This window comes from Amphimedon queenslandica, unplaced genomic scaffold, assembly GCF_000090795.2.
Source record: "Amphimedon queenslandica unplaced genomic scaffold, v1.1 AMPQUscaffold_12292, whole genome shotgun sequence".
NCBI classification, from domain to species: domain Eukaryota; kingdom Metazoa; phylum Porifera; class Demospongiae; order Haplosclerida; family Niphatidae; genus Amphimedon; species Amphimedon queenslandica.
The window spans coordinates 7,936-18,313 of NW_003547470.1; the positions used below are offsets into that span (position 1 = coordinate 7,936).

At 35.1% G+C, this 10,378-nt stretch overlaps 1 long non-coding RNA gene across 2 annotated transcripts; it reads right to left on the reverse strand.

The window, feature by feature from the left end:
• Nucleotides 1-5,455: 5,455 nt before the first annotated feature.
• Nucleotides 5,456-9,351, reverse strand: LOC109588092 (uncharacterized). 2 transcript variants are annotated; one of them, XR_002187956.1, is made up of 9 exons: nt 9,033-9,351; nt 8,269-8,434; nt 8,061-8,180; nt 7,864-7,964; nt 7,477-7,575; nt 7,208-7,334; nt 6,265-6,406; nt 5,909-6,041; nt 5,456-5,612 (listed from the first exon to the last, which is right to left on the reverse strand). It is a non-coding gene; the product is annotated as an uncharacterized LOC109588092 (long non-coding RNA). The 2 variants fall into 2 exon arrangements; XR_002187955.1 differs by lacking the exon at nt 5,456-5,612 and adding an exon at nt 5,729-5,860 and having other exon boundaries at nt 9,033-9,350.
• Between the last annotated feature and the right edge of the window lie 1,027 nt (nt 9,352-10,378).

The window sequence follows — 10,378 nt, forward strand, 5'->3', positions numbered from 1 at the left end:
AAAAAAGAATCTCTTTCTCTCAAAAACGAATCTCTTTCCCTCAAAAAACAATCTCTTTTTCTCGAAAAAGCAATCTCTTTCTCTCAATAGTAGAATCTCTTTCTCTCAAAAAACAAATCTCTTTCTCAAAAACAAATCCCTCTCTCAAAAAAGAAATCTCTTTCTCTCAAAAAGGATTGATTTAATTATTACAAGTAATTTGTTTATACTAGTTTTAAGTTTAAGTAAAAGCTGAGTTTTAGTTACATGTACAATGTATGTATACATATAGGCTCATTACAAGTACTTCAAACTAATACATTTTACGTCTATTGTGTTACAATACCCTTCCCTTTCTCTCTAAAAAAGAACTTCTTTTTCTCTCAATAGAAGTTGAAGATTGTATGATGATGATGCTCATTTTCAAGCACGATCCTCCATGCTAGAATAATCTTCAATATCAAGCACGCTCCTCCATATGAGAATGATTTTTTTAGTATCAAGCACGCTCCTCCATATCATCTTTAGTATCAAGCACAATCCTCAGTATAATCTTTAGTATCAAGCACAATCCTCCGTATGAGAATGATCTTTAGTATCAAGCACAATCTTCCGTATGAGAATGATCTTTAGTATCAAGCACGATCCTCCGTACAATCTTTAGTATCAAGCACAATCCTCCGTATAAAAATGATTTTTAGTATCAAGCACGATCCTCAGTATAATCTTTAGTATCAAGCACAATCCTCCGTATAAAAATGATCTTTAGTATCAAGCACGATCCTCAGTATAATCTTTAGTATCAAGCACAATCCTCCATATGAAAATGATCTTTAGTATCAAGCACAATCCTCCATATAATCTTTAGTATCAAGCACAATCCTCCGTATGAAAATGATCTTTAGTATCAAGCACACTCTTCTGTACTGGAACAGTCTTTTACATGTAAATTTTTGAATTTTAATTTGTAATTTAAAATTCAAATATAATATATTGTTTCATTATTATGCTCTGTTCTAAAGTGACAAGTGCATACTAGCAAATACAACTAACACTGATGACACATAGCAAACACCAATAACACAAGAAACTGATGAGCACTTGTAGATTAACACAAGGAAAAGCTTGGAGACCCAACTTATGAACGTCATGCCATCATAATGCAATTTGTTCAGTCGTGGTATACCGTGTCTTAAATCCCAGGTAGACACTACAGTACTCACCAGCCCTCATGCCACCAGTGCCCACCAGGCCACCAGTATCAACCATACCCGCTAGCATTAACTCATCACTAGGTAAACAAGGCACACACTAGCCACAGAAACAAGTGAACCAGCAATCACATGTGTAAGGAAACTGTATAGGTAAACCGCCCTGCCACCACCGCTCCCTGCGGGAATTATGCTTGACCGATCAAGTAGCCTCACAACTTACAGCTCTCACTGACCCACTTGACCCATAACCAGTGTGCACCATGTCTACCTCCTTATTTTAAAGGCTAAATTGAAGTTTCAAAATTAAATGGGGGATGCTTATTTTAAAGTTCAAAAAATTAATAGTTGTATAACTAATCATAAACTTGCTACAATGCCTCTCTATCTCTCTAAAATGGTCTCTTTCTCTCAAAAAAAGAACTTCTCTTTCTCTCAAATAAGTAGATCAAAATCATTAAAAGTAATCTGTTTGTCATCTAGTTTTAAATTAAAGTAAAAGCTGAGTTTTAGTTGCATATATATATATATAGGCTGATTACAAGTACTTTAATCTATAGTTTACAGTTAATGTCTTAGACTAGATTGTTACAATACCTTCCTCAGCTCTCTTTCTCTCTTAAAAAGGAACCTCTTTCTCTCAAAAGAAGTTGATTTCAGTCAATTTCTGGATCAGCTGTTCTTCTTCTCTTCAAAGTCCTCTCTCCTCCATTTGTCTAGTGGCTCCTGGTGTAGCTGGTATAGTTTAATAGTATCAGCTCTGGAATGTTCTCTTTAAGCTCACGAGACAAAGCAAAAGATGGAATTATTCCATGACGAATGTTACCTCCATAAAAGAATCGATCTTGAAAAGAAGTTGAAGTCTCCTCTCAATTCTGCTTTTCTCCCCCTCTCTGTCTCTCTCAAAAATTAGCTACTTTAGTAAGCAGTGCCTTACTAGACTCTGCTTATCAGCTCTCCCTAAATTCTTTGTATATTCCCAACCAATGTGTACTCCTAATATTTGAAAGGTAATCAAATGGAGGATGCTCATCTGCTCCATTAATGCTCAATGCACAAAAATAATTCCAAGTTTTATATTAATCTTAAACTTCTACTTTGAATTTTGAGTATTGTTTAAATATGGTCTACATTAGGCTTTTAGTATCCTATTGGGCCCATTGGGTATTGCTATTCTCATCACTCACATCACACTATCACCCACCACACATTAATATTTAATTAAAGGCCACTTTGGTTTATAATTTTTAGTTTCTATATTAATAGTTATTTTCATAGTCTTACATGTACTTTTGACTTTTCATGCATAGAGTTAGTAATTACATGTAAGGCTTGAATTATTCTGTATTTATGGAGCAATAGATAATGGTATATAAGTACTTATATTTATACTTTTGCATGTGCTATAGGTTTTCAAAAGTTTTTAGTTTTGGTTTTAAAGTTAATTACAAGTTTTACATGTACTTTAATCTCATACTCAATTCAAGGAAAAGTACATTGGAGTATTAGAAATAAGAGGACAATTAAGAAAAGAGGAACAAAGAAAAGATAGAAAGACAAGAGGAGAAGAGACATTCTAACCCTGGGATATCCTTGAGTAGGTCCATGGTAGTTGATGAAAGGCTATTATCTTCATTTTTAAATATTAATATTACCATTATTACCTACAGCGACAAGAAGGCATGCTGTATTTATGCAGCTACCTGACCTCTCTTGAACGCTGCAAACAGCAGTCAGTTTTGACTAACTGTTGACCGACCTGCCACACACATACATACACTATACTAGCAATACATGATTATAATTCCTACATCCCAGCACACACCAGTCAACATATCTCAAGTAATATTACCTCGTGAGAAAGATCCTGTCAAGAATGAAAAGCTGGACACACTAATGAGGGTGTGTATGCGGGTTGGGTACAAACCCACACACACACACACCCACTAACATGTTACTGCAATCAATGCACCAGCTTTTCATTCTTGACAGGATCTCCCTCACAAATATTACTAGAAACATACTGTCTAGTGTATGATGGGACAGCTATACAAGCGTATCAGGCCAGCCGGTAATAACGGGGAATGTACTTACACTACAGGGTTCTTTACATTAGTACATACGCGTGATATTTCGTGTTGTCGGCCCCTCCCTAATGGTATTATACGCATGCAAATGGGAACGTTCATATAATGACATGCAAGGATTGTATGTGTGTGTTACTAGCCAGGTCTGGTCGGCCAGCCCAGCTAGCATTATAACTTTTGACTTGCTGATTGATCCATGAGAATCCACTCCATGAGAATCCATACCAACGATACGAATGACTCCAGGTACTAACAACCCTAAAATGCTTCAGTTCACGTCACACGTCCAGTTCCACGGATGTACAATGAGAGAGGACGTCAATGAAAACTTGACAAGGCTTGGCAATTACAGCTCCTAAATTGAAATAAAAAGCAAGTGAACATATGGGCTTCAGTACAGTACATGCATACATGTACATGCTAGAGTACAACAGAGTAGTACAGTATATACTAGTACAGTAATAGGCTACAGTACAGTGCCGTATACAACAGTACAGAACAGTATACAGCAATAGGCTACAGTACAGTACAGTATACTATACACACAACAGGTCACAGTACAGTACAGTACATAGAATACATTACAGACAATAGGCTACAGTACAGTACAAACACAGTAAGTTACAGTACAGTACAGTATACAGCAATAAGCTACAGTAGAGTACAGTATTATACACACAATAGGCTGCAGTACATTACAGACAATAGGCTATAGTACTGTGCAAACACAGTAAGTTACAGTACAGTACAGTATACAGCAATAGGCTACAGTATTATACACACAACAGGCTACAGTACACTATCAAAACAACTAACAACAAGCAAACAAGAGGCTATGCAGACAAGTGTCTACAACAACTACAACTGAGACATACATGGCTCTACTAAAAATGAATTCCTCACTTGAGGTCAAATCCATTCTTTCTCTTTCTCGTCCTATTGATCAATCTTGTGTCCGTTTGTGCCTCCTTTTTGTGGGCGTGGCATCCAAAAAGGGCGGGAAATTTAACTAAGCATGTGGCCAGGGAAAATATGGAACGTCAACTAAATTCTAGCTTGTCCAAGGGGAGGGCCAAAACTGCTAACCTGTATGAGAAAAGAAAATGAGCAACAAAGATAAAATAGTACAGGGAAAAGTAAAACAGATAAAAGAAGAGAGAAAGAGAGAGAGACTGCTAACCATGAGCAGGTGTAGCAGCCATTGAAGGAAAAGGTCACAACCCATCGTGACCTTTTAGAGGAGAGAGAAAGACTGAAGAATGGGCCAACTGCTGCCAACCTGTAGGGAAAAAGAATATGAATAAATGAGTGATTGGAAGAAAGAAGTAGGAGAGAGAGAGAGGAGGAGGAAGACAGGCAGCCATTACTAACTGTAGCAGAGACAGAGCCCTTGAAGACTGATCCTTCTCCTTCCAGAAAAATGTCAGAAATGCGTAGGAAGACTAGGGGTAGCTCAATATATAGCCTCTGGGTTTTCCCGGGAAGTGACCTTCGCAGACGAATCTGATTGGTCAGCCTTACTGACGTAAAACAGTTACTATAGAGATACCAAATGACGTCAATAGTTTCACTTGGAGCTAGCATGTGACCATTCACCTGTGCGCATGCGCATTCACGTGAAAGGCGAGGCTAGTTATTAAAAACATAGTTCAATGAAAACAAGACTAATTTTTATAGCTTTAAAAGTTCATAAAAATTTCAACATCAATGGCAATCCACTCAAAATTTCTACAAAGCATAAAAACATGTACATGCATGGTTTACTTAAGAATAAACAAATAAATTAATAACTAGTGTTACCAAAACCAGAATCACTAATACAAAAGACTGTAAGGACTAATCACCTTACTTTAGCAGCTTACAATTTTGAAGCATTGGATAGCCAAGCAAAGAAGACTACACTGTGTCCTTATAAAGCAAGCATTAGTGACAGTCTATTGTGGGTTGTACTTAATCATATTCATAATTTGTATGGATGTACATGCACATCCTGCTATTGTGGACACCCTAAAATTAGGACAGCTCTTATAATCAGGACAGGTAGTATCAGCCCCAATACAATATAAATGTGTATTGATGAACTTCTGAAATAAGGACACTTTGATAATCAGGACAGTATTACATTGGGTCCAAAAGTATCTGGAATAGATGTACAGTATGCAGTATAGTTGATAATAATTATTGTACTATCGGTGAGTATAATTATACTACCAACAATCAAGTATTATTGGAATGTAGAACCATGTACAGCACCAAATCAGTAAACAAAAAACAATATAGTTCACTTTCATAAGCTGAAGTTAGCACAAGTGCGAAGAGAGTCAATATATTGATCCTGAAAGAAAGAGATAAATGTAGCTATTATCAATATTTACCAAAATAAAATGAAATGAAACATCAGTACACATAAGCATGTATAAAAGGCAAAACTAGTCAGAGAGTGTAAGAGAGAGAGAGAAGAGAAATTATGACAGACAAAATGGTGAACAAATGCAAGCACATGTACCTGTACATAAATCTGATCCTCTAATATAGTGTACATGTAAAACTGGTCTTTGCTAAATACAGTGCTATACTCACAATCTACACAAATTCAAATACTAGAGGTGTATACAATGTACATGTACTAACCTTCAGTGAATGTTGGTTTGTCATCAGAGTTCCTCTGACATTTCTCTACTTCTTCTCTCACGTCCAATAGACCAATGGCTGAATCAGGTACACATTGGAACTGTTTAACATGTTGACTACTACCCTCAGCATCCTACATGTACATAGGAGAAAACAGCAGAATACTATATATACAATGTAAACAAAGTGCAATAATGAAGAGTTATAGTCACTAAAAATGCAACAGAACCAATCACTAAAATTTAGCACAATTTTCATTTTCAAAGGAGATAATTATGGATTATGCATGAACTATATACATGTACATATCAATACAAATGAAAGTAAAGGTACATGTACACATGTACATGTATTACCTCTCACTCTGCTGTCAACTATCTTGAATTTTCCAAGTACATGTATGTACAGTGTAGTCTGGGTATTCCTTCATTGAGTGAAGCGTTGTCTCAAAGAATCTGTACATCTCAGTGCATGTACCAGAATCAGGCCACACATTGCCTAGAAAAAAAAAGAATATCATAAAAGTAAAAAGCTCCAGTGCCAATTTCAAAAAGGATCACTGTACTGTAGCCCATGGTATTTTACAAAAAATGGCCCCAAAATCCCTTCCAATTTTTATTACATATTCTGATACATATTTATGTACTTACGCTATGTAGAAAGTTTGAGCTGATTACGGTTTAAATTTTTTGAGTTATGACCGTTTTTGAAAATTGGCCAATTCCCAAAAATATCCCTGTACTATATATAGCCCATGGTATTTTTCAAAAAATGGCCCCAAAATCACCCCTAATTTTCATTACATTTTTTGATACATATTGATCTACTTACGCTATGTAGAAAGTTTGAGCTGATTACGGTTTAAATTTTTTGAGTTATGACTGTTTTTGCAAATCGGCCAATTTCTGAAAATATCTCTGTACTATAGCCCATGGTATTTTTTTTAATGGCCCCAAAATCGCCCCCCAATTTTTATTACATTTTCTGATACATATTGATGTACTTACGCTATGTAGAAAGTTTGGGCTGATTCCAATAGGCTTAATTTTTTGAATTTATCCTGTTTTAACAACTGGTCAATTTCTGAAAAATCACTATACTACAATGTATGACCCAAGCTTTAAAAAATCACTCCAAAAAATCAAATTAATTTTTTTTACATTTTCTGATACATATTAACGTACGTACACATTTACTTAATTAAGTAGCAAATGCCATGCACATTCTAAAACTCATACATTTCCAATTTTACATGTTCATTCATTATTAGTTAATATTACACATACATGTATAACTTACTTTTCCTTTCTCTTCAAAGTTTGTCAGTATTACAACTGTTTCTACATTCTGTTCCACCAGAAGTCATCAATAAAGTAAGGAACTGGACTCTGAGATGCATAATGTTGGCATTTTCCTTTTGATTTTCCTGAGAGAAGAAGAACAAATAGAGAATTAATCCTAAAATATTAAAGACCTAAATCCTTTAAAACCACTCAAAATAAGTACATTAAAGCTACATGTAAGTAGCAGTTATAATTAATTTTATTTAATGAAAATTAACATCTTACGTCAATGTATGTAGCACATGTAGTTGTCTTGATATAAGTGTGTAATCTGACCCAGGGACATTAGGACTTTCAATTGTAATTTGACATTAGAATGATCATCTAAAAACAACAGTAACAACAACAATAACAATAACAATAATAACAATGTGTGGAGGTGTTGTTTACAAGCTGATATGCTAGTGTACCTGTTCTTTAAAATAATGTACAACATACATTTAAATGTACAGTACATGTGCATGTACATGTACATGTACAGAAATAACTCAAATTTTATGACAAATAGAGTACAATGTACATGTAGGTAGCTAATTTGTGGGAAACACTACAGACGAGTAATGAATCATAATAAATGCAATACATGTACATGTACATAATGCAGTCACATACCATTGGTATTCCGATCATTGATGTTAGGATCTGGTGATATGAGAGGTCAAGCTGCATACATATACTTGTACTTGTACATATAGTTAGCTCTTTCATAATGTCTACAAGAAAAGTACACATTATAATATGGCACTGTTTCAAGATAATCATTTTGTCATTGTCTTTTGTCTAATAATCTCTTCTTCCCTCTCTCTTACTTGTTTTAATCCACTGGGAACAAATGTGTATTTCAATCTTTTATTAATGTCACTGTCCATGTATGAGTTTACGTTCGTCTGAAGTGAAGTCCAGTAGGTCCACAACCTCTGAGCTATTGACTGGGAAGGAAAGAAAAGGGCAAAAATGAATAAAAAATTCATTAATGCAAAATACAACAAGAAACAAATAAAATGCAATAATTGTGACCTTTTTGGTTTAGTGACAGCCTCATTCTCATTTATCACTTCATTCTGGCTAGCTATCTTCCTCTTCTCCACCATTATAGCTCCTCAGTGTCAATAGTGTCCTGTAGTATCTTCTGTAGGACTGTCGTCTCATCATTCTCAAACTTTTGAACTCTAAACTCTGTCATCTACAAAAAAGAGAACAACAAAATTAAGAAGTGCAATATTTTTGAGACCATTTCGACCTAAAAAAACATGTCCACCACTCAACCCTCAAGCAGGAGAAAAGAGCAATCATATGCTCCTTGGCTTCCAGACTGTTGCTCTAAAATTTGACAAAAAAACCTGTACAACAGTACAGGGTATTCTGTCAAAATGACTAGGAGAGAATTCTCAATTTTTATTTTTATCTGAATCATATACATGTGCTTATCTTGCATAGAAAGTTTAAGCTGATTACGATCAAAATTGAATTTTTTTTATAAATTTTCAAATTTACTTAAAAATCAGACAACAGGGTCATTAGCCAAATTTTGTCAGTTGTGTATAAAATTTGGAGCTGCTTCCAATCAAAATTAAATTTTTAAGTAGCTCTAAAAGCCATAATAGTACTTGTTGTGAGCTCATGAAACAAGTTTTAAGTACACTTTACATGCTTTGAGGGAAACATGTATTATAGTGATTTGTATATTAATGTGAATGAATTTTTACAAAATTCGAGTTGGCAAATTGGGTATAGATCAAAATATATGTAATTCACTGTAACCAAGTAGTGTTCATTCTCACCTAAAAATGGTGCACTTTATGGTCATCCAATCAATCTCAATACCAGGAGTCTGGAGTCTAGAGGCAAAGTAATGTGACCAAAGAGACCAGGATATAGTTTCAGCCAAAGGTGAGACATAACTACAGTGGGCTTCAGTAGGAAACAGTGCCTGACTAGTCTCCAGCGAGTCTTACAGGCCATTGTTTGGATGTGGGAGGTCATCAGGTCATCAAACGATAGATATGTTGAGTTCGTGACACGTTTCGTGCCAAGTTTCTTCACCTCCTCAGAGCTCAAACTGAGGAAATTAAATTAGTTCGTTCAGAAAGAAGGAAAGAAAGTTGGTGAAGGCTGGGATGCTGCTCGAGTGTAGCATCTATGATTGCAGCAGGGTCTATGATTGCAATGACATTGATTGCTTAAGCCACGTGGGGGAGCAAGGTATGGCCATGAGGTGGAGCTACTCAAGTATTAGACCGGATGTTAAATGAAATGCAAATTCTAAGTTCAGTAGTGCTGCAGGAACCATAGGTATGCAGGAACCAAATGCAATAGCATTTGATTGTGTCATTGTAAGTGGCTACTGATGATTCATTTAAGGGTCAATCTTGGTAATTATAAATTATCCTTCCACTTCCTTCGCAAAGATGAATTCAATAGGAGTACATTATGCTAGCATAAAGCCTAAACCTACAACAATTTTCATTAATGCACTCACAAAATCTTGTTTTTTTACTATTTGTACAACAAAAGTTATTCTTTAACAAGCTACAGTAAAACTAGAGGATATTTTAACAGTTTTTAAGGAGCATTCATTGCGGCATAGGTTCATAAATATCATCAGGTGATGTTTGGCATTCTGCATATGCTTCTTCATTTTCTTCATTTAATCTTTTCTTATGAATTTCGTAAGGTTCACAGACTTGCATTGGAATATTATCATCACTCCTATTATTATATTTGGTAAAAGGCAAGTCATAAGATGATAAGCTAACTTTGTTTGTTTGTTAGTAGCATATGAACTCTTCTTTCTAAAGGCAAAACAATAAATTTTACTGATAAATATTGTAAACTATACCTTATGAAGTAATTGATATGAATAATAACACTGACAGTTAGTAGAATACACAATACACCTACTAACACACTTAGAGCAATAACAGTATTGGATGTATCACTATTGGCAGTGTTGGATCCATTGCTATTTGAAGGGAAGCAAGGTGATTGTTGTGGTAGTTTTAGGGTCCCATTAACAATAACTGCCCATTTTCCATATCCATTCTGAGTATAGGCACGTACACCAAANATATAACAAGATGCATCTTTGAGGTCAGTGATTATAATAAATGTATTGCTATTGGTTGAG